General features: G+C 52.8%; 18 non-coding genes and 4 pseudogenes across 18 annotated transcripts; all 22 read left to right on the forward strand.

Moving 5' to 3' along the window:
- Positions 1–460: 460 nt before the first annotated feature.
- LOC120925647 lies at positions 461–619 on the forward strand. The gene has a single exon (XR_005746867.1). It is a non-coding gene; the product is annotated as a U1 spliceosomal RNA (small nuclear RNA).
- Positions 620–1721: 1102 nt separating this feature from the next.
- On the forward strand, positions 1722–1914 carry LOC120925612 (annotated as a pseudogene).
- A 552-nt stretch (positions 1915–2466) lies between these two features.
- LOC120925692 lies at positions 2467–2625 on the forward strand. Its single transcript, XR_005746902.1, has one exon. It is a non-coding gene; the product is annotated as a U1 spliceosomal RNA (small nuclear RNA).
- Positions 2626–3801: 1176 nt separating this feature from the next.
- LOC120925605 lies at positions 3802–3939 on the forward strand (annotated as a pseudogene).
- A 552-nt stretch (positions 3940–4491) lies between these two features.
- On the forward strand, positions 4492–4655 carry LOC120925460. The gene has a single exon (XR_005746716.1). It is a non-coding gene; the product is annotated as a U1 spliceosomal RNA (small nuclear RNA).
- Positions 4656–5207: 552 nt separating this feature from the next.
- LOC120925461 lies at positions 5208–5371 on the forward strand. Its single transcript, XR_005746717.1, has one exon. It is a non-coding gene; the product is annotated as a U1 spliceosomal RNA (small nuclear RNA).
- Positions 5372–5923: 552 nt separating this feature from the next.
- Positions 5924–6087, forward strand: LOC120925462. The gene has a single exon (XR_005746718.1). It is a non-coding gene; the product is annotated as a U1 spliceosomal RNA (small nuclear RNA).
- Positions 6088–6643: 556 nt separating this feature from the next.
- On the forward strand, positions 6644–6802 carry LOC120925646. The gene has a single exon (XR_005746866.1). It is a non-coding gene; the product is annotated as a U1 spliceosomal RNA (small nuclear RNA).
- Positions 6803–8003: 1201 nt separating this feature from the next.
- On the forward strand, positions 8004–8144 carry LOC120925613 (annotated as a pseudogene).
- A 542-nt stretch (positions 8145–8686) lies between these two features.
- Positions 8687–8850, forward strand: LOC120925463. The gene has a single exon (XR_005746719.1). It is a non-coding gene; the product is annotated as a U1 spliceosomal RNA (small nuclear RNA).
- Positions 8851–9402: 552 nt separating this feature from the next.
- LOC120925680 lies at positions 9403–9561 on the forward strand. The gene has a single exon (XR_005746895.1). It is a non-coding gene; the product is annotated as a U1 spliceosomal RNA (small nuclear RNA).
- Positions 9562–10700: 1139 nt separating this feature from the next.
- On the forward strand, positions 10701–10858 carry LOC120925618. The gene has a single exon (XR_005746854.1). It is a non-coding gene; the product is annotated as a U1 spliceosomal RNA (small nuclear RNA).
- Positions 10859–11410: 552 nt separating this feature from the next.
- Positions 11411–11574, forward strand: LOC120925464. Its single transcript, XR_005746720.1, has one exon. It is a non-coding gene; the product is annotated as a U1 spliceosomal RNA (small nuclear RNA).
- A 552-nt stretch (positions 11575–12126) lies between these two features.
- On the forward strand, positions 12127–12290 carry LOC120925465. Its single transcript, XR_005746721.1, has one exon. It is a non-coding gene; the product is annotated as a U1 spliceosomal RNA (small nuclear RNA).
- Positions 12291–12844: 554 nt separating this feature from the next.
- LOC120925466 lies at positions 12845–13008 on the forward strand. The gene has a single exon (XR_005746722.1). It is a non-coding gene; the product is annotated as a U1 spliceosomal RNA (small nuclear RNA).
- Positions 13009–13560: 552 nt separating this feature from the next.
- On the forward strand, positions 13561–13724 carry LOC120925467. Its single transcript, XR_005746723.1, has one exon. It is a non-coding gene; the product is annotated as a U1 spliceosomal RNA (small nuclear RNA).
- Positions 13725–14275: 551 nt separating this feature from the next.
- Positions 14276–14439, forward strand: LOC120925468. The gene has a single exon (XR_005746724.1). It is a non-coding gene; the product is annotated as a U1 spliceosomal RNA (small nuclear RNA).
- A 552-nt stretch (positions 14440–14991) lies between these two features.
- On the forward strand, positions 14992–15155 carry LOC120925469. Its single transcript, XR_005746725.1, has one exon. It is a non-coding gene; the product is annotated as a U1 spliceosomal RNA (small nuclear RNA).
- Positions 15156–15707: 552 nt separating this feature from the next.
- Positions 15708–15871, forward strand: LOC120925470. The gene has a single exon (XR_005746726.1). It is a non-coding gene; the product is annotated as a U1 spliceosomal RNA (small nuclear RNA).
- A 552-nt stretch (positions 15872–16423) lies between these two features.
- On the forward strand, positions 16424–16582 carry LOC120925669. Its single transcript, XR_005746885.1, has one exon. It is a non-coding gene; the product is annotated as a U1 spliceosomal RNA (small nuclear RNA).
- Positions 16583–19069: 2487 nt separating this feature from the next.
- LOC120925606 lies at positions 19070–19207 on the forward strand (annotated as a pseudogene).
- A 552-nt stretch (positions 19208–19759) lies between these two features.
- On the forward strand, positions 19760–19923 carry LOC120925471. Its single transcript, XR_005746727.1, has one exon. It is a non-coding gene; the product is annotated as a U1 spliceosomal RNA (small nuclear RNA).
- The last annotated feature ends 129 nt before the right edge of the window (positions 19924–20052 follow it).

Below are 20052 nucleotides of genomic sequence, written 5' to 3' on the forward strand. Positions count from 1 at the left end.
TTCTTTTCTCAGGTGTTTCTGCGGCCTTCTACAATAATTCAGCACTGCTGTTCCCCACTTGTTGTCCTGGATCCATCCCATGTATCTCTTCGATGCTGCATGCTTCCATATCCCTTCGCAGCAGGCCTCGTTTCTCAGAAGGAAATCTGCATTGTGTGTGTGTGTGTCTGAACACTTCATTTCCGCCCCTCCTCTATGCAAATTTAGGTGCTGCTGCTGCTGCAGTGTCGCCTGGGAAGACTGCCTGATAGCCCTGGCGTCCATGAAGACATTTCAGAGGCCTCCTCCCCAGGTACAGACAGTTTCCTGTTCAAAAGTGGCGGCGGCGGCGACCATGAATGAGCGTGGAAAAGCTCTGATTGAGGCTAGTTGACCAGCCAGCAAGCACCCAGAAAGCCCCTCCATAATCAGGAAGAGATGTTCCCCTGGCCGGGGGCTGCTAGAGTGACGCTTCCAACTCATACTTACCTGGCAGGGGAGACACCATGATCATGAAGGTGGTTCTCCCAGGGCGAGGCACAGCTATTGCACACTCTAGGCTGTGCTGATCGTGGTTGTCTTCCCTGCCGCTTCTCGGCCTTTTGGCTAGGACTGGGTGTGGTATCTGTCCTCATCAGTTGTCAGCGGAGCGCTGAAGCACCTCCTACATGGGGAGGGTGGATGCAATCCAATGACGTCATTGCACCTGGAAGGATGGTTTCAGCAGGGACTACGCTGTGCTGCTCGACAGAATACTGGGGGCCGGCCCATGGTTGAGTCTGAGCCATCTGGAAGGGTGCTCCTGGTGGGGATGGGTACTGCGCTTGGTCTTGGTCTTTTTGCCGAGTTCTAGTCTGGCCTTCTGGCTGGCTGGTGTAAGTGCTATCCCTGTCAGCGATCCGGTTGGAGGAGCTGGTAATGCCCTGTGGTAAGACGGGGTAGAACCATGCAAATCCGCTGGGTTGACGGAGGGTCTGGAGGGGCTAGTATTGGTGGAGGCTGCTAACTGGAGCGGCAGTTCTCCCCAAGAAAACCTTGAAGGGCTCTCTAGCTGACGGGGGTGGAGGGCTGCACTGGCCAGTCGGGGGGTCGGATATGGAACGAAAAGCCTATGGTGCATGTGCCCCTGGAGTGGCAGTCCAGGGGTATCTGAAGATCACTGTGTGTGAGGGACACATTGATTGAAGGATACCACGGTCACTGCACCAGATACACGCTTTTTTTAGCACCTGCCTCCTGGGCCGGGCCTTTTGGCTAGGACCGGAGGAATTTTTTATTCCTGGCCGGAGGGCCTGGTCATTGTTTCACCACAATGGCCACTTCTTTCACTCTCCTCTCCACTATCCCTTCCCCCACTTTATTTTATTTAAGCCTGTGTTTGTCACTTTTTTGTCTTTTTTTGTTGTGCACGTTTTGTCACTGTGTGATTAGTAGGGTGCGGGTCCTCGGGCCAGCCCTGAACGTCTTGGGAGTGGGTGGACATGGCCTTCTGGCTTAGTTCGCCTGCTCTCATGGGGTCTCCCTTCGGGGGAGCCCCACCTAGTACTGGGAGGGTTCTGTTTCGGCAGTCCCTCCGAGGAAGTTGGGTCCGTGTCGGCTTCGGTTGCTCGGACCACAGTACCTCAGTCCCCGTCTGGAGCCTAACGCCCCGGGGGATCAGGGTTATGGGTCCCTCTTCACAGGAGGACCACTTGACGTTGCACCCGTCTGCACGTTTTTGTGAACACTCTTTATGTGTGTGCACATTTTTTCTGCACCGGGTGGAGTTTTTTGGGTGTGTTCACACGCCATAGGCTTTTCAAAAAAAGGTGGTTCTCCCAGGGCGAGGCTCGGCCATTGCACTCCGGCTGTGCTGACCCCTGCGATTTCCCCAAATGCGGGAAACTCGACTGCATAATTTGTGGTAGTGGGGGACTGCGTTCGCGCTTTCCCCTGATTATTCCTGGTTAAAAGATAGATTTGAAGAAAGAAGAAAAACAAGCAGCAACAAAAACATACGTTGCCATGTTTCTTTATTTCCCTGCTGTTTCTTTTCTCAGGTGTTTCTGCGGCCTTCTACAATAATTCAGCACTGCTGTTCCCCACTTGTTGTCCTGGATCCATCCCATGTATCTCTTCGATGCTGCATGCTTCCATATCCCTTCGCAGCAGGCCTCGTTTCTCAGAAGGAAATCTGCATTGTGTGTGTGTGTGTCTGAACACTTCATTTCCGCCCCTCCTCTATGCAAATTTAGGTGCTGCTGCTGCTGCAGTGTCGCCTGGGAAGACTGCCTGATAGCCCTGGCGTCCATGAAGACATTTCAGAGGCCTCCTCCCCAGGTACAGACAGTTTCCTGTTCAAAAGTGGCGGCGGCGGCGACCATGAATGAGCGTGGAAAAGCTCTGATTGAGGCTAGTTGACCAGCCAGCAAGCACCCAGAAAGCCCCTCCATAATCAGGAAGAGATGTTCCCCTGGCCGGGGGCTGCTAGAGTGACGCTTCCAACTCATACTTACCTGGCAGGGGAGACACCATGATCATGAAGGTGGTTCTCCCAGGGCGAGGCACAGCTATTGCACACTCTAGGCCGTGCTGATCGTGGTTGTCTTCCCTGCCGCTTCTCGGCCTTTTGGCTGGGACTGGGTGTGGTATCTGTCCTTATCAGTTGTCAGCGGAGCGCTGAAGCACCTCCTACATGGGGAGGGTGGATGCAATCCAATGACGTCATTGCACCTGGAAGGATGGTTTCAGCAGGGACTACGCCGTGCTGCCCGACAGAATACTGGGGGCCGGCCCATGGTTGAGTCTGAGCCATCTGGAAGGGTGTTCCTGGTGAGGATGGGTGCTGTGCTTGGTCTTGGTCTTTTTGCCGAGTTCTAGTCTGGCCTTCTGGCTGGCTGGTGTAAGTGCTATCTCTGTCGGCGATCCGGTTGGAGGAGCTGGTAATGCCCTGTGGTAGGACAGGGCAGAGCCATGCAAATCCGCTGGGTTGACGGAGGGTCTGGAGGGGCTAGTATTGGTGGAGGCTGCTAACTGGAGCGGCAGTTCTCCCCAAGAAAACCTTGAAGGGCTCTCTAGCTGACGGGGGTGGAGGGCTGCACTGGCCAGTCGGGGGGTCGGATATGGAACGAAAAGCCTATGGTGCATGTGCCCCTGGAGTGGCAGTCCAGGGGTATCTGAAGATCACTGTGTGTGAGGGACACATTGATTGAAGGATACCACGGTCACTGCACCAGATACACGCTTTTTTTAGCACCTGCCTCCTGGGCCGGGCCTTTTGGCTAGGACCGGAGGAATTTTTTATTCCTGGCCGGAGGGCCTGGTCATTGTTTCACCACAATGGCCACTTCTTTCACTCTCCTCTCCACTATCCCTTCCCCCACTTTATTTTATTTAAGCCTGTGTTTGTCACTTTTTTGTCTTTTTTTGTTGTGCACGTTTTGTCTCACTGTGTGATTAGTAGGGTGCGGGTCCTCGGGCCAGCCCTGAACGTCTTGGGAGTGGGTGGACATGGCCTTCTGGCTTAGTTCGCCTGCTCTCATGGGGTCTCCCTTCGGGGGAGCCCCACCTAGTACTGGGAGGGTTCTGTTTCGGCAGTCCCTCCGAGGAAGTTGGGTCCGTGTCGGCTTCGGTTGCTCGGACCACAGTACCTCAGTCCCCGTCTGGAGCCTAACGCCCCGGGGGATCAGGGTTATGGGTCCCTCTTCACAGGAGGACCACTTGACGTTGCACCCGTCTGCACGTTTTTGTGAACACTCTTTATGTGTGTGCACATTTTTTCTGCACCGGGTGGAGTTTTTTTGGGTGTGTTCACACGCCATAGGCTTTTCAAAAAAAAAAAAAAAAAAAAAAAGGCGGTTCTCCCAGGGCGAGGCTCGGCCATTGCACTCCGGCTGTGCTGACCCCTGCGATTTCCCCAAATGCGGGAAACTCGACTGCATAATTTGTGGTAGTGGGGGACTGCGTTCGCGCTTTCCCCTGATTATTCCTGGTTAAAAGATAGATTTGAAGAAAGAAGAAAAACAAGCAGCAACAAAAACATACGTTGCCATGTTTCTTTATTTCCCTGCTGTTTCTTTTCTCAGGTGTTTCTGCGGCCTTCTACAATAATTCAGCACTGCTGTTCCCCACTTGTTGTCCTGGATCCATCCCATGTATCTCTTCGATGCTGCATGCTTCCATATCCCTTCGCAGCAGGCCTCGTTTCTCAGAAGGAAATCTGCATTGTGTGTGTGTGTGTCTGAACACTTCATTTCCGCCCCTCCTCTATGCAAATTTAGGTGCTGCTGCTGCTGCAGTGTCGCCTGGGAAGACTGCCTGATAGCCCTGGCGTCCATGAAGACATTTCAGAGGCCTCCTCCCCAGGTACAGACAGTTTCCTGTTCAAAAGTGGCGGCGGCGGCGACCATGAATGAGCGTGGAAAAGCTCTGATTGAGGCTAGTTGACCAGCCAGCAAGCACCCAGAAAGCCCCTCCATAATCAGGAAGAGATGTTCCCCTGGCCGGGGGCTGCTAGAGTGACGCTTCCAACTCATACTTACCTGGCAGGGGAGACACCATGATCATGAAGGTGGTTCTCCCAGGGCGAGGCTCGGCCATTGCACTCCGGCTGTGCTGACCCCTGCGATTTCCCCAAATGCGGGAAACTCGACTGCATAATTTGTGGTAGTGGGGGACTGCGTTCGCGCTTTCCCCTGATTATTCCTGGTTAAAAGATAGATTTGAAGAAAGAAGAAAAACAAGCAGCAACAAAAACATACGTTGCCATGTTTCTTTATTTCCCTGCTGTTTCTTTTCTCAGGTGTTTCTGCGGCCTTCTACAATAATTCAGCACTGCTGTTCCCCACTTGTTGTCCTGGATCCATCCCATGTATCTCTTCGATGCTGCATGCTTCCATATCCCTTCGCAGCAGGCCTCGTTTCTCAGAAGGAAATCTGCATTGTGTGTGTGTGTGTCTGAACACTTCATTTCCGCCCCTCCTCTATGCAAATTTAGGTGCTGCTGCTGCTGCAGTGTCGCCTGGGAAGACTGCCTGATAGCCCTGGCGTCCATGAAGACATTTCAGAGGCCTCCTCCCCAGGTACAGACAGTTTCCTGTTCAAAAGTGGCGGCGGCGGCGACCATGAATGAGCGTGGAAAAGCTCTGATTGAGGCTAGTTGACCAGCCAGCAAGCACCCAGAAAGCCCCTCCATAATCAGGAAGAGATGTTCCCCTGGCCGGGGGCTGCTAGAGTGACGCTTCCAACTCATACTTACCTGGCAGGGGAGACACCATGATCATGAAGGTGGTTCTCCCAGGGCGAGGCTCGGCCATTGCACTCCGGCTGTGCTGACCCCTGCGATTTCCCCAAATGCGGGAAACTCGACTGCATAATTTGTGGTAGTGGGGGACTGCGTTCGCGCTTTCCCCTGATTATTCCTGGTTAAAAGATAGATTTGAAGAAAGAAGAAAAACAAGCAGCAACAAAAACATACGTTGCCATGTTTCTTTATTTCCCTGCTGTTTCTTTTCTCAGGTGTTTCTGCGGCCTTCTACAATAATTCAGCACTGCTGTTCCCCACTTGTTGTCCTGGATCCATCCCATGTATCTCTTCGATGCTGCATGCTTCCATATCCCTTCGCAGCAGGCCTCGTTTCTCAGAAGGAAATCTGCATTGTGTGTGTGTGTGTCTGAACACTTCATTTCCGCCCCTCCTCTATGCAAATTTAGGTGCTGCTGCTGCTGCAGTGTCGCCTGGGAAGACTGCCTGATAGCCCTGGCGTCCATGAAGACATTTCAGAGGCCTCCTCCCCAGGTACAGACAGTTTCCTGTTCAAAAGTGGCGGCGGCGGCGACCATGAATGAGCGTGGAAAAGCTCTGATTGAGGCTAGTTGACCAGCCAGCAAGCACCCAGAAAGCCCCTCCATAACCAGGAAGAGATGTTCCCCTGACCGGGGGCTGCTAGAGTGACGCTTCCAACTCATACTTACCTGGCAGGGGAGACACCATGATCATGAAGGTGGTTCTCCCAGGGCGAGGCTCGGCCATTGCACTCCGGCTGTGCTGACCCCTGCGATTTCCCCAAATGCGGGAAACTCGACTGCATAATTTGTGGTAGTGGGGGACTGCGTTCGCGCTTTCCCCTGATTATTCCTGGTTAAAAGATAGATTTGAAGAAAGAAGAAAAACAAGCAGCAACAAAAACATACGTTGCCATGTTTCTTTATTTCCCTGCTGTTTCTTTTCTCAGGTGTTTCTGCGGCCTTCTACAATAATTCAGCACTGCTGTTCCCCACTTGTTGTCCTGGATCCATCCCATGTATCTCTTCGATGCTGCATGCTTCCATATCCCTTCGCAGCAGGCCTCGTTTCTCAGAAGGAAATCTGCATTGTGTGTGTGTGTGTGTGTCTGAACACTTCATTTCCGCCCCTCCTCTATGCAAATTTAGGTGCTGCTGCTGCTGCAGTGTCGCCTGGGAAGACTGCCTGATAGCCCTGGCGTCCATGAAGACATTTCAGAGGCCTCCTCCCCAGGTACAGACAGTTTCCTGTTCAAAAGTGGCGGCGGCGGCGACCATGAATGAGCGTGGAAAAGCTCTGATTGAGGCTAGTTGACCAGCCAGCAAGCACCCAGAAAGCCCCTCCATAATCAGGAAGAGATGTTCCCCTGGCCGGGGGCTGCTAGAGTGACGCTTCCAACTCATACTTACCTGGCAGGGGAGACACCATGATCATGAAGGTGGTTCTCCCAGGGCGAGGCTCGGCCATTGCACACTCTAGGCTGTGCTGATCGTGGTTGTCTTCCCTGCCGCTTCTCGGCCTTTTGGCTAGGACTGGGTGTGGTATCTGTCCTCATCAGTTGTCAGCGGAGCGCTGAAGCACCTCCTACATGGGGAGGGTGGATGCAATCCAATGACGTCATTGCACCTGGAAGGATGGTTTCAGCAGGGACTACGCTGTGCTGCCCGACAGAATACTGGGGGCCGGCCCATGGTTGAGTCTGAGCCATCTGGAAGGGTGCTCCTGGTGAGGATGGGTACTGCGCTTGGTCTTGGTCTTTTTGCCGAGTTCTAGTCTGGCCTTCTGGCTGGCTGGTGTAAGTGCTATCCCTGTCGGCGATCCGGTTGGAGGAGCTGGTAATGCCCTGTGGTAAGACGGGGTAGAGCCATGCAAATCCGCTGGGTTGACGGAGGGTCTGGAGGGGCTAGTATTGGTGGAGGCTGCTAACTGGAGCGGCAGTTCTCCCCAAGAAAACCTTGAAGGGCTCTCTAGCTGACGGGGGTGGAGGGCTGCACTGGCCAGTCGGGGGGTCGGATATGGAACGAAAAGCCTATGGTGCATGTGCCCCTGGAGTGGCAGTCCAGGGGTATCTGAAGATCACTGTGTGTGAGGGACACATTGATTGAAGGATACCACGGTCACTGCACCAGATACACGCTTTTTTTAGCACCTGCCTCCTGGGCCGGGCCTTTTGGCTAGGACCGGAGGAATTTTTTATTCCTGGCCGGAGGGCCTGGTCATTGTTTCACCACAATGGCCACTTCTTTCACTCTCCTCTCCACTATCCCTTCCCCCACTTTATTTTATTTAAGCCTGTGTTTGTCACTTTTTTGTCTTTTTTTGTTGTGCACGTTTTGTCTCACTGTGTGATTAGTAGGGTGCGGGTCCTCGGGCCAGCCCTGAACGTCTTGGGAGTGGGTGGACATGGCCTTCTGGCTTAGTTCGCCTGCTCTCATGGGGTCTCCCTTCGGGGGAGCCCCACCTAGTACTGGGAGGGTTCTGTTTCGGCAGTCCCTCCGAGGAAGTTGGGTCCGTGTCGGCTTCGGTTGCTCGGACCACAGTACCTCAGTCCCCGTCTGGAGCCTAACGCCCCGGGGGATCAGGGTTATGGGTCCCTCTTCACAGGAGGACCACTTGACGTTGCACCCGTCTGCACGTTTTTGTGAACACTCTTTATGTGTGTGCACATTTTTTCTGCACCGGGTGGAGTTTTTTTTTTGGGTGTGTTCACACGCCATAGGCTTTTCAAAAAAAAAAAAAAAAAAAAAAAAAAAAAAAAAAAAAAAAAAAATGAAGGTGGTTCTCCCAGGGCGAGGCTCGGCCATTGCACTCCGGCTGTGCTGACCCCTGCGATTTCCCCAAATGCGGGAAACTCGACTGCATAATTTGTGGTAGTGGGGGACTGCGTTCGCGCTTTCCCCTGATTATTCCTGGTTAAAAGATAGATTTGAAGAAAGAAGAAAAACAAGCAGCAACAAAAACATACGTTGCCATGTTTCTTTATTTCCCTGCTGTTTCTTTTCTCAGGTGTTTCTGCGGCCTTCTACAATAATTCAGCACTGCTGTTCCCCACTTGTTGTCCTGGATCCATCCCATGTATCTCTTCGATGCTGCATGCTTCCATATCCCTTCGCAGCAGGCCTCGTTTCTCAGAAGGAAATCTGCATTGTGTCTGAACACTTCATTTCCGCCCCTCCTCTATGCAAATTTAGGTGCTGCTGCTGCTGCAGTGTCGCCTGGGAAGACTGCCTGATAGCCCTGGCGTCCATGAAGACATTTCAGAGGCCTCCTCCCCAGGTACAGACAGTTTCCTGTTCAAAAGTGGCGGCGGCGGCGACCATGAATGAGCGTGGAAAAGCTCTGATTGAGGCTAGTTGACCAGCCAGCAAGCACCCAGAAAGCCCCTCCATAATCAGGAAGAGATGTTCCCCTGGCCGGGGGCTGCTAGAGTGACGCTTCCAACTCATACTTACCTGGCAGGGGAGACACCATGATCATGAAGGTGGTTCTCCCAGGGCGAGGCTCGGCCATTGCACTCCGGCTGTGCTGACCCCTGCGATTTCCCCAAATGCGGGAAACTCGACTGCATAATTTGTGGTAGTGGGGGACTGCGTTCGCGCTTTCCCCTGATTATTCCTGGTTAAAAGATAGATTTGAAGAAAGAAGAAAAACAAGCAGCAACAAAAACATACGTTGCCATGTTTCTTTATTTCCCTGCTGTTTCTTTTCTCAGGTGTTTCTGCGGCCTTCTACAATAATTCAGCACTGCTGTTCCCCACTTGTTGTCCTGGATCCATCCCATGTATCTCTTCGATGCTGCATGCTTCCATATCCCTTCGCAGCAGGCCTCGTTTCTCAGAAGGAAATCTGCATTGTGTGTGTGTGTGTCTGAACACTTCATTTCCGCCCCTCCTCTATGCAAATTTAGGTGCTGCTGCTGCTGCAGTGTCGCCTGGGAAGACTGCCTGATAGCCCTGGCGTCCATGAAGACATTTCAGAGGCCTCCTCCCCAGGTACAGACAGTTTCCTGTTCAAAAGTGGCGGCGGCGGCGACCATGAATGAGCGTGGAAAAGCTCTGATTGAGGCTAGTTGACCAGCCAGCAAGCACCCAGAAAGCCCCTCCATAATCAGGAAGAGATGTTCCCCTGGCCGGGGGCTGCTAGAGTGACGCTTCCAACTCATACTTACCTGGCAGGGGAGACACCATGATCATGAAGGCGGTTCTCCCAGGGCGAGGCACAGCTATTGCACACTCTAGGCTGTGCTGATCGTGGTTGTCTTCCCTGCCGCTTCTCGGCCTTTTGGCTAGGACTGGGTGTGGTATCTGTCCTCATCAGTTGTCAGCGGAGCGCTGAAGCACCTCCTACATGGGGAGGGTGGATGCAATCCAATGACGTCATTGCACCTGGAAGGATGGTTTCAGCAGGGACTACGCTGTGCTGCCCGACAGAATACTGGGGGCCGGCCCATGGTTGAGTCTGAGCCATCTGAAAGGGTGCTCCTGGTGAGGATGGGTGCTGCGCTTGGTCTTGGTCTTTTTGCCGAGTTCTAGTCTGGCCTTCTGGCTGGCTGGTGTAAGTGCTATCCCTGTCAGCGATCCGGTTGGAGGAGCTGGTAATGCCCTGTGGTAAGACGGGGTAGAACCATGCAAATCCGCTGGGTTGACGGAGGGTCTGGAGGGGCTAGTATTGGTGGAGGCTGCTAACTGGAGCGGCAGTTCTCCCCAAGAAAACCTTGAAGGGCTCTCTAGCTGACGGGGGTGGAGGGCTGCACTGGCCAGTCGGGGGGTCGGATATGGAACGAAAAGCCTATGGTGCATGTGCCCCTGGAGTGGCAGTCCAGGGGTATCTGAAGATCACTGTGTGTGAGGGTCACATTGATTGAAGGATACCACGGTCACTGCACCAGATACACGCTTTTTTTTAGCACCTGCCTCCTGGGCCGGGCCTTTTGGCTAGGACCGGAGGAATTTTTTATTCCTGGCCGGAGGGCCTGGTCATTGTTTCACCACAATGGCCACTTCTTTCACTCTCCTCTCCACTATCCCTTCCCCCACTTTATTTTATTTAAGCCTGTGTTTGTCACTTTTTTTGTCTTTTTTTGTTGTGCACGTTTTGTCACTGTGTGATTAGTAGGGTGCGGGTCCTCGGGCCAGCCCTGAACGTCTTGGGAGTGGGTGGACATGGCCTTCTGGCTTAGTTCGCCTGCTCTCATGGGGTCTCCCTTCGGGGGAGCCCCACCTAGTACTGGGAGGGTTCTGTTTCGGCAGTCCCTCCGAGGAAGTTGGGTCCGTGTCGGCTTCGGTTGCTCGGACCACAGTACCTCAGTCCCCGTCTGGAGCCTAACGCCCCGGGGGATCAGGGTTATGGGTCCCTCTTCACAGGAGGACCACTTGACGTTGCACCCGTCTGCACGTTTTTGTGAACACTCTTTATGTGTGTGCACATTTTTTCTGCACCGGGTGGAGTTTTTTTGGGTGTGTTCACACGCCATAGGCTTTTCAAAAAAGGTGGTTCTCCCAGGGCGAGGCTCGGCCATTGCACTCCGGCTGTGCTGACCCCTGCGATTTCCCCAAATGCGGGAAACTCGACTGCATAATTTGTGGTAGTGGGGGACTGCGTTCGCGCTTTCCCCTGATTATTCCTGGTTAAAAGATAGATTTGAAGAAAGAAGAAAAACAAGCAGCAACAAAAACATACGTTGCCATGTTTCTTTATTTCCCTGCTGTTTCTTTTCTCAGGTGTTTCTGCGGCCTTCTACAATAATTCAGCACTGCTGTTCCCCACTTGTTGTCCTGGATCCATCCCATGTATCTCTTCGATGCTGCATGCTTCCATATCCCTTCGCAGCAGGCCTCGTTTCTCAGAAGGAAATCTGCATTGTGTGTGTGTGTGTCTGAACACTTCATTTCCGCCCCTCCTCTATGCAAATTTAGGTGCTGCTGCTGCTGCAGTGTCGCCTGGGAAGACTGCCTGATAGCCCTGGCGTCCATGAAGACATTTCAGAGGCCTCCTCCCCAGGTACAGACAGTTTCCTGTTCAAAAGTGGCGGCGGCGGCGACCATGAATGAGCGTGGAAAAGCTCTGATTGAGGCTAGTTGACCAGCCAGCAAGCACCCAGAAAGCCCCTCCATAACCAGGAAGAGATGTTCCCCTGACCGGGGGCTGCTAGAGTGACGCTTCCAACTCATACTTACCTGGCAGGGGAGACACCATGATCATGAAGGTGGTTCTCCCAGGGCGAGGCTCGGCCATTGCACTCCGGCTGTGCTGACCCCTGCGATTTCCCCAAATGCGGGAAACTCGACTGCATAATTTGTGGTAGTGGGGGACTGCGTTCGCGCTTTCCCCTGATTATTCCTGGTTAAAAGATAGATTTGAAGAAAGAAGAAAAACAAGCAGCAACAAAAACATACTTTGCCGTGTTTCTTTATTTCCCTGCTGTTTCTTTTCTCAGGTGTTTCTGCGGCCTTCTACAATAATTCAGCACTGCTGTTCCCCACTTGTTGTCCTGGATCCATCCCATGTATCTCTTCGATGCTGCATGCTTCCATATCCCTTCGCAGCAGGCCTCGTTTCTCAGAAGGAAATCTGCATTGTGTGTGTGTGTGTCTGAACACTTCATTTCCGCCCCTCCTCTATGCAAATTTAGGTGCTGCTGCTGCTGCAGTGTCGCCTGGGAAGACTGCCTGATAGCCCTGGCGTCCATGAAGACATTTCAGAGGCCTCCTCCCCAGGTACAGACAGTTTCCTGTTCAAAAGTGGCGGCGGCGGCGACCATGAATGAGCGTGGAAAAGCTCTGATTGAGGCTAGTTGACCAGCCAGCAAGCACCCAGAAAGCCCCTCCATAATCAGGAAGAGATGTTCCCCTGACCGGGGGCTGCTAGAGTGACGCTTCCAACTCATACTTACCTGGCAGGGGAGACACCATGATCATGAAGGTGGTTCTCCCAGGGCGAGGCTCGGCCATTGCACTCCGGCTGTGCTGACCCCTGCGATTTCCCCAAATGCGGGAAACTCGACTGCATAATTTGTGGTAGTGGGGGACTGCGTTCGCGCTTTCCCCTGATTATTCCTGGTTAAAAGATAGATTTGAAGAAAGAAGAAAAACAAGCAGCAACAAAAACATACTTTGCCGTGTTTCTTTATTTCCCTGCTGTTTCTTTTCTCAGGTGTTTCTGCGGCCTTCTACAATAATTCAGCACTGCTGTTCCCCACTTGTTGTCCTGGATCCATCCCATGTATCTCTTCGATGCTGCATGCTTCCATATCCCTTCGCAGCAGGCCTCGTTTCTCAGAAGGAAATCTGCATTGTGTGTGTGTGTGTGTCTGAACACTTCATTTCCGCCCCTCCTCTATGCAAATTTAGGTGCTGCTGCTGCTGCAGTGTCGCCTGGGAAGACTGCCTGATAGCCCTGGCGTCCATGAAGACATTTCAGAGGCCTCCTCCCCAGGTACAGACAGTTTCCTGTTCAAAAGTGGCGGCGGCGGCGACCATGAATGAGCGTGGAAAAGCTCTGATTGAGGCTAGTTGACCAGCCAGCAAGCACCCAGAAAGCCCCTCCATAATCAGGAAGAGATGTTCCCCTGGCCGGGGGCTGCTAGAGTGACGCTTCCAACTCATACTTACCTGGCAGGGGAGACACCATGATCATGAAGGTGGTTCTCCCAGGGCGAGGCTCGGCCATTGCACTCCGGCTGTGCTGACCCCTGCGATTTCCCCAAATGCGGGAAACTCGACTGCATAATTTGTGGTAGTGGGGGACTGCGTTCGCGCTTTCCCCTGATTATTCCTGGTTAAAAGATAGATTTGAAGAAAGAAGAAAAACAAGCAGCAACAAAAACATACTTTGCCATGTTTCTTTATTTCCCTGCTGTTTCTTTTCTCAGGTGTTTCTGCGGCCTTCTACAATAATTCAGCACTGCTGTTCCCCACTTGTTGTCCTGGATCCATCCCATGTATCTCTTCGATGCTGCATGCTTCCATATCCCTTCGCAGCAGGCCTCGTTTCTCAGAAGGAAATCTGCATTGTGTGTGTGTGTGTCTGAACACTTCATTTCCGCCCCTCCTCTATGCAAATTTAGGTGCTGCTGCTGCTGCAGTGTCGCCTGGGAAGACTGCCTGATAGCCCTGGCGTCCATGAAGACATTTCAGAGGCCTCCTCCCCAGGTACAGACAGTTTCCTGTTCAAAAGTGGCGGCGGCGGCGACCATGAATGAGCGTGGAAAAGCTCTGATTGAGGCTAGTTGACCAGCCAGCAAGCACCCAGAAAGCCCCTCCATAATCAGGAAGAGATGTTCCCCTGACCGGGGGCTGCTAGAGTGACGCTTCCAACTCATACTTACCTGGCAGGGGAGACACCATGATCATGAAGGTGGTTCTCCCAGGGCGAGGCTCGGCCATTGCACTCCGGCTGTGCTGACCCCTGCGATTTCCCCAAATGCGGGAAACTCGACTGCATAATTTGTGGTAGTGGGGGACTGCGTTCGCGCTTTCCCCTGATTATTCCTGGTTAAAAGATAGATTTGAAGAAAGAAGAAAAACAAGCAGCAACAAAAACATACTTTGCCGTGTTTCTTTATTTCCCTGCTGTTTCTTTTCTCAGGTGTTTCTGCGGCCTTCTACAATAATTCAGCACTGCTGTTCCCCACTTGTTGTCCTGGATCCATCCCATGTATCTCTTCGATGCTGCATGCTTCCATATCCCTTCGCAGCAGGCCTCGTTTCTCAGAAGGAAATCTGCATTGTGTGTGTGTGTGTGTCTGAACACTTCATTTCCGCCCCTCCTCTATGCAAATTTAGGTGCTGCTGCTGCTGCAGTGTCGCCTGGGAAGACTGCCTGATAGCCCTGGCGTCCATGAAGACATTTCAGAGGCCTCCTCCCCAGGTACAGACAGTTTCCTGTTCAAAAGTGGCGGCGGCGACCATGAATGAGCGTGGAAAAGCTCTGATTGAGGCTAGTTGACCAGCCAGCAAGCACCCAGAAAGCCCCTCCATAATCAGGAAGAGATGTTCCCCTGGCCGGGGGCTGCTAGAGTGACGCTTCCAACTCATACTTACCTGGCAGGGGAGACACCATGATCATGAAGGTGGTTCTCCCAGGGCGAGGCTCGGCCATTGCACTCCGGCTGTGCTGACCCCTGCGATTTCCCCAAATGCGGGAAACTCGACTGCATAATTTGTGGTAGTGGGGGACTGCGTTCGCGCTTTCCCCTGATTATTCCTGGTTAAAAGATAGATTTGAAGAAAGAAGAAAAACAAGCAGCAACAAAAACATACGTTGCCATGTTTCTTTATTTCCCTGCTGTTTCTTTTCTCAGGTGTTTCTGCGGCCTTCTACAATAATTCAGCACTGCTGTTCCCCACTTGTTGTCCTGGATCCATCCCATGTATCTCTTCGATGCTGCATGCTTCCATATCCCTTCGCAGCAGGCCTCGTTTCTCAGAAGGAAATCTGCATTGTGTGTGTGTGTGTCTGAACACTTCATTTCCGCCCCTCCTCTATGCAAATTTAGGTGCTGCTGCTGCTGCAGTGTCGCCTGGGAAGACTGCCTGATAGCCCTGGCGTCCATGAAGACATTTCAGAGGCCTCCTCCCCAGGTACAGACAGTTTCCTGTTCAAAAGTGGCGGCGGCGGCGACCATGAATGAGCGTGGAATAGCTCTGATTGAGGCTAGTTGACCAGCCAGCAAGCACCCAGAAAGCCCCTCCATAACCAGGAAGAGATGTTCCCCTGACCGGGGGCTGCTAGAGTGACGCTTCCAACTCATACTTACCTGGCAGGGGAGACACCATGATCATGAAGGTGGTTCTCCCAGGGCGAGGCTCGGCCATTGCACTCCGGCTGTGCTGACCCCTGCGATTTCCCCAAATGCGGGAAACTCGACTGCATAATTTGTGGTAGTGGGGGACTGCGTTCGCGCTTTCCCCTGATTATTCCTGGTTAAAAGATAGATTTGAAGAAAGAAGAAAAACAAGCAGCAACAAAAACATACGTTGCCGTGTTTCTTTATTTCCCTGCTGTTTCTTTTCTCAGGTGTTTCTGCGGCCTTCTACAATAATTCAGCACTGCTGTTCCCCACTTGTTGTCCTGGATCCATCCCATGTATCTCTTCGATGCTGCATGCTTCCATATCCCTTCGCAGCAGGCCTCGTTTCTCAGAAGGAAATCTGCATTGTGTGTGTGTGTGTCTGAACACTTCATTTCCGCCCCTCCTCTATGCAAATTTAGGTGCTGCTGCTGCTGCAGTGTCGCCTGGGAAGACTGCCTGATAGCCCTGGCGTCCATGAAGACATTTCAGAGGCCTCCTCCCCAGGTACAGACAGTTTCCTGTTCAAAAGTGGCGGCGGCGGCGACCATGAATGAGCGTGGAAAAGCTCTGATTGAGGCTAGTTGACCAGCCAGCAAGCACCCAGAAAGCCCCTCCATAACCAGGAAGAGATGTTCCCCTGACCGGGGGCTGCTAGAGTGACGCTTCCAACTCATACTTACCTGGCAGGGGAGACACCATGATCATGAAGGTGGTTCTCCCAGGGCGAGGCTCGGCCATTGCACTCCGGCTGTGCTGACCCCTGCGATTTCCCCAAATGCGGGAAACTCGACTGCATAATTTGTGGTAGTGGGGGACTGCGTTCGCGCTTTCCCCTGATTATTCCTGGTTAAAAGATAGATTTGAAGAAAGAAGAAAAACAAGCAGCAACAAAAACATACGTTGCCATGTTTCTTTATTTCCCTGCTGTTTCTTTTCTCAGGTGTTTCTGCGGCCTTCTACAATAATTCAGCACTGCTGTTCCCCACTTGTTGTCCTGGATCCATCCCATGTATCTCTTCGATGCTGCATGCTTCCATATCCCTTCGCAGCAGGCCTCGTTTCTCAGAAGGAAATCTGCATTGTGTGTGTGTGTGTCTGAACACTTCATTTCCGCCCCTCCTCTATGCAAATTTATGTGCTGCTGCTGCTGCAGTGTCGCCTGGGAAGACTGCCTGATAGCCCTGGCGTCCATGAAGACATTTCAGAGGCCTCCTCCCCAGGTACAGACAGTTTCCTGTTCAAAAGTGGCGGCGGCGGCGACCATGAATGAGCGTGGAAAAGCTCTGATTGAGGCTAGTTGACCAGCCAGCAAGCACCCAGAAAGCCCCTCCATAATCAGGAAGAGATGTTCCCCTGGCCGGGGGCTGCTAGAGTGACGCTTCCAACTCATACTTACCTGGCAGGGGAGACACCATGATCATGAAGGTGGTTCTCCCAGGGCGAGGCACGGCTATTGCACACTCTAGGCCGTGCTGATCGTGGTTGTCTTCCCTGCCGCTTCTCGGCCTTTTGGCTGGGACTGGGTGTGGTATCTGTCCTTATCAGTTGTCAGCGGAGCGCTGAAGCACCTCCTACATGGGGAGGGTGGATGCAATCCAATGATGTCATTGCACCTGGAAGGATGGTTTCAGCAGGGACTACGCCGTGCTGCCCGACAGAATACTGGGGGCCGGCCCATGGTTGAGTCTGAGCCATCTGGAAGGGTGCTCCTGGTGAGGATGGGTGCTGTGCTTGGTCTTGGTCTTTTTGCCGAGTTCTAGTCTGGCCTTCTGGCTGGCTGGTGTAAGTGCTATCTCTGTCGGCGATCCGGTTGGAGGAGCTGGTAATGCCCTGTGGTAGGACAGGGCAGAGCCATGCAAATCCGCTGGGTTGACGGAGGGTCTGGAGGGGCTAGTATTGGTGGAGGCTGCTAACTGGAGCGGCAGTTCTCCCCAAGAAAACCTTGAAGGGCTCTCTAGCTGACAGGGGTGGAGGGCTGCACTGGCCAGTCGGGGGGTCGGATATGGAACGAAAAGCCTATGGTGCATGTGCCCCTGGAGTGGTAGTCCAGGGGTATCTGAAGATCACTGTGTGTGAGGGACACATTGATTGAAGGATACCACGGTCACTGCACCAGATACACGCTTTTTTTAGCACCTGCCTCCTGGGCCGGGCCTTTTGGCTAGGACCGGAGGAATTTTTTATTCCTGGCCGGAGGGCCTGGTCATTGTTTCACCACAATGGCCACTTCTTTCACTCTCCTCTCCACTATCCCTTCCCCCACTTTATTTTATTTAAGCCTGTGTTTGTCACTTTTTTGTCTTTTTTTGTTGTGCACGTTTTGTCTCACTGTGTGATTAGTAGGGTGCGGGTCCTCGGGCCAGCCCTGAACGTCTTGGGAGTGGGTGGACATGGCCTTCTGGCTTAGTTCGCCTGCTCTCATGGGGTCTCCCTTCGGGGGAGCCCCACCTAGTACTGGGAGGGTTCTGTTTCGGCAGTCCCTCCGAGGAAGTTGGGTCCGTGTCGGCTTCGGTTGCTCGGACCACAGTACCTCAGTCCCCGTCTGGAGCCTAACGCCCCGGGGGATCAGGGTTATGGGTCCCTCTTCACAGGAGGACCACTTGACGTTGCACCCGTCTGCACGTTTTTGTGAACACTCTTTATGTGTGTGCACATTTTTTCTGCACCGGGTGGAGTTTTTTGGGTGTGTTCACACGCCATAGGCTTTTCAAAAAAAAAAAAAAAAAAAAAAAAAAAAGGTGGTTCTCCCAGGGCGAGGCTCGGCCATTGCACACTCTAGGCCGTGCTGATCGTGGTTGTCTTCCCTGCCGCTTCTCGGCCTTTTGGCTGGGACTGGGTGTGGTATCTGTCCTTATCAGTTGTCAGCGGAGCGCTGAAGCACCTCCTACATGGGGAGGGTGGATGCAATCCAATGACGTCATTGCACCTGGAAGGATGGTTTCAGCAGGGACTACGCCGTGCTGCCCGACAGAATACTGGGGGCCGGCCCATGGTTGAGTCTGAGCCATCTGGAAGGGTGCTCCTGGTGAGGATGGGTGCTGTGCTTGGTCTTGGTCTTTTTGCCGAGTTCTAGTCTGGCCTTCTGGCTGGCTGGTGTAAGTGCTATCTCTGTCGGCGATCCGGTTGGAGGAGCTGGTAATGCCCTGTGGTAGGACAGGGCAGAGCCATGCAAATCCGCTGGGTTGACGGAGGGTCTGGAGGGGCTAGTATTGGTGGAGGCTGCTAACTGGAGCGGCAGTTCTCCCCAAGAAAACCTTGAAGGGCTCTCTAGCTGACGGGGGTGGAGGGCTGCACTGGCCAGTCGGGGGGTCGGATATGGAACGAAAAGCCTATGGTGCATGTGCCCCTGGAGTGGCAGTCCAGGGGTATCTGAAGATCACTGTGTGTGAGGGACACATTGATTGAAGGATACCACGGTCACTGCACCAGATACACGCTTTTTTTAGCACCTGCCTCCTGGGCCGGGCCTTTTGGCTAGGACCGGAGGAATTTTTTATTCCTGGCCGGAGGGCCTGGTCATTGTTTCACCACAATGGCCACTTCTTTCACTCTCCTCTCCACAATCCCTTCCCCCACTTTATTTTATTTAAGCCTGTGTTTGTCACTTTTTTGTCTTTTTTTGTTGTGCACGTTTTGTCACTGTGTGATTAGTAGGGTGCGGGTCCTCGGGCCAGCCCTGAACGTCTTGGGAGTGGGTGGACATGGCCTTCTGGCTTAGTTCGCCTGCTCTCATGGGGTCTCCCTTCGGGGGAGCCCCACCTAGTACTGGGAGGGTTCTGTTTCGGCAGTCCCTCCGAGGAAGTTGGGTCCGTGTCGGCTTCGGTTGCTCGGACCACAGTACCTCAGTCCCCGTCTGGAGCCTAACGCCCCGGGGGATCAGGGTTATGGGTCCCTCTTCACAGGAGGACCACTTGACGTTGCACCCGTCTGCACGTTTTTGTGAACACTCTTTATGTGTGTGCACATTTTTTCTGCACCGGGTGGAGTTTTTTGGGTGTGTTCACACGCCATAGGCTTTTCAAAAAAAAAAAAAAAAAAAAAAAAGGTGGTTCTCCCAGGGCGAGGCTCGGCCATTGCACTCCGGCTGTGCTGACCCCTGCGATTTCCCCAAATGCGGGAAACTCGACTGCATAATTTGTGGTAGTGGGGGACTGCGTTCGCGCTTTCCCCTGATTATTCCTGGTTAAAAGATAGATTTGAAGAAAGAAGAAAAACAAGCAGCAACAAAAACATACGTTGCCATGTTTCTTTATTTCCCTGCTGTTTCTTTTCTCACGTGTTTCTGCGGCCTTCTACAATAATTCAGCACTGCTGTTCCCCACTTGTTGTCCTGGATCCATCCCATGTATCTCTTCGATGCTGCATGCTTCCATATCCCTTCGCAGCAGGCCTCGTTTCTCAGAAGGAGGAAATCTGCATTGTGTGTGTGTGTGTCTGAACACTTCATTTCCGCCCCTCCTCTATGCAAATTTAGGTGCTGCTGCTGCTGCAGTGTCGCCTGGGAAGACTGCCTGATAGCCCTGGCGTCCATGAAGACATTTCAGAGGCCTCCTCCCCAGGTACAGACAGTTTCCTGTTCAAAAGTGGCGGCGGCGACCATGAATGAGCGTGGAAAAGCTCTGATTGAGGCTAGTTGACCAGCCAGCAAGCACCCAGAAAGCCCCTCCATAACCAGGAAGAGATGTTCCCCTGACCGGGGGCTGCTAGAGTGACGCTTCCAACTCATACTTACCTGGCAGGGGAGACACCATGATCATGAAGGTGGTTCTCCCAGGGCGAGGCTCGGCCATTGCACTCCGGCTGTGCTGACCCCTGCGATTTCCCCAAATGCGGGAAACTCGACTGCATAATTTGTGGTAGTGGGGGACTGCGTTCGCGCTTTCCCCTGATTATTCCTGGTTAAAAGATAGATTTGAAGAAGAAGAAAACAAGCAGCAACAAAAACATACTTTGCCGTGTTTCTTTATTTCCCTGCTGTTTCTTTTCTCAGGTGTTTCTGCGGCCTTCTACAATAATT

This window comes from Rana temporaria, chromosome 1 (assembly GCF_905171775.1).
Source record: "Rana temporaria chromosome 1, aRanTem1.1, whole genome shotgun sequence".
Taxonomy (NCBI): Eukaryota; Metazoa; Chordata; class Amphibia; order Anura; family Ranidae; genus Rana; species Rana temporaria.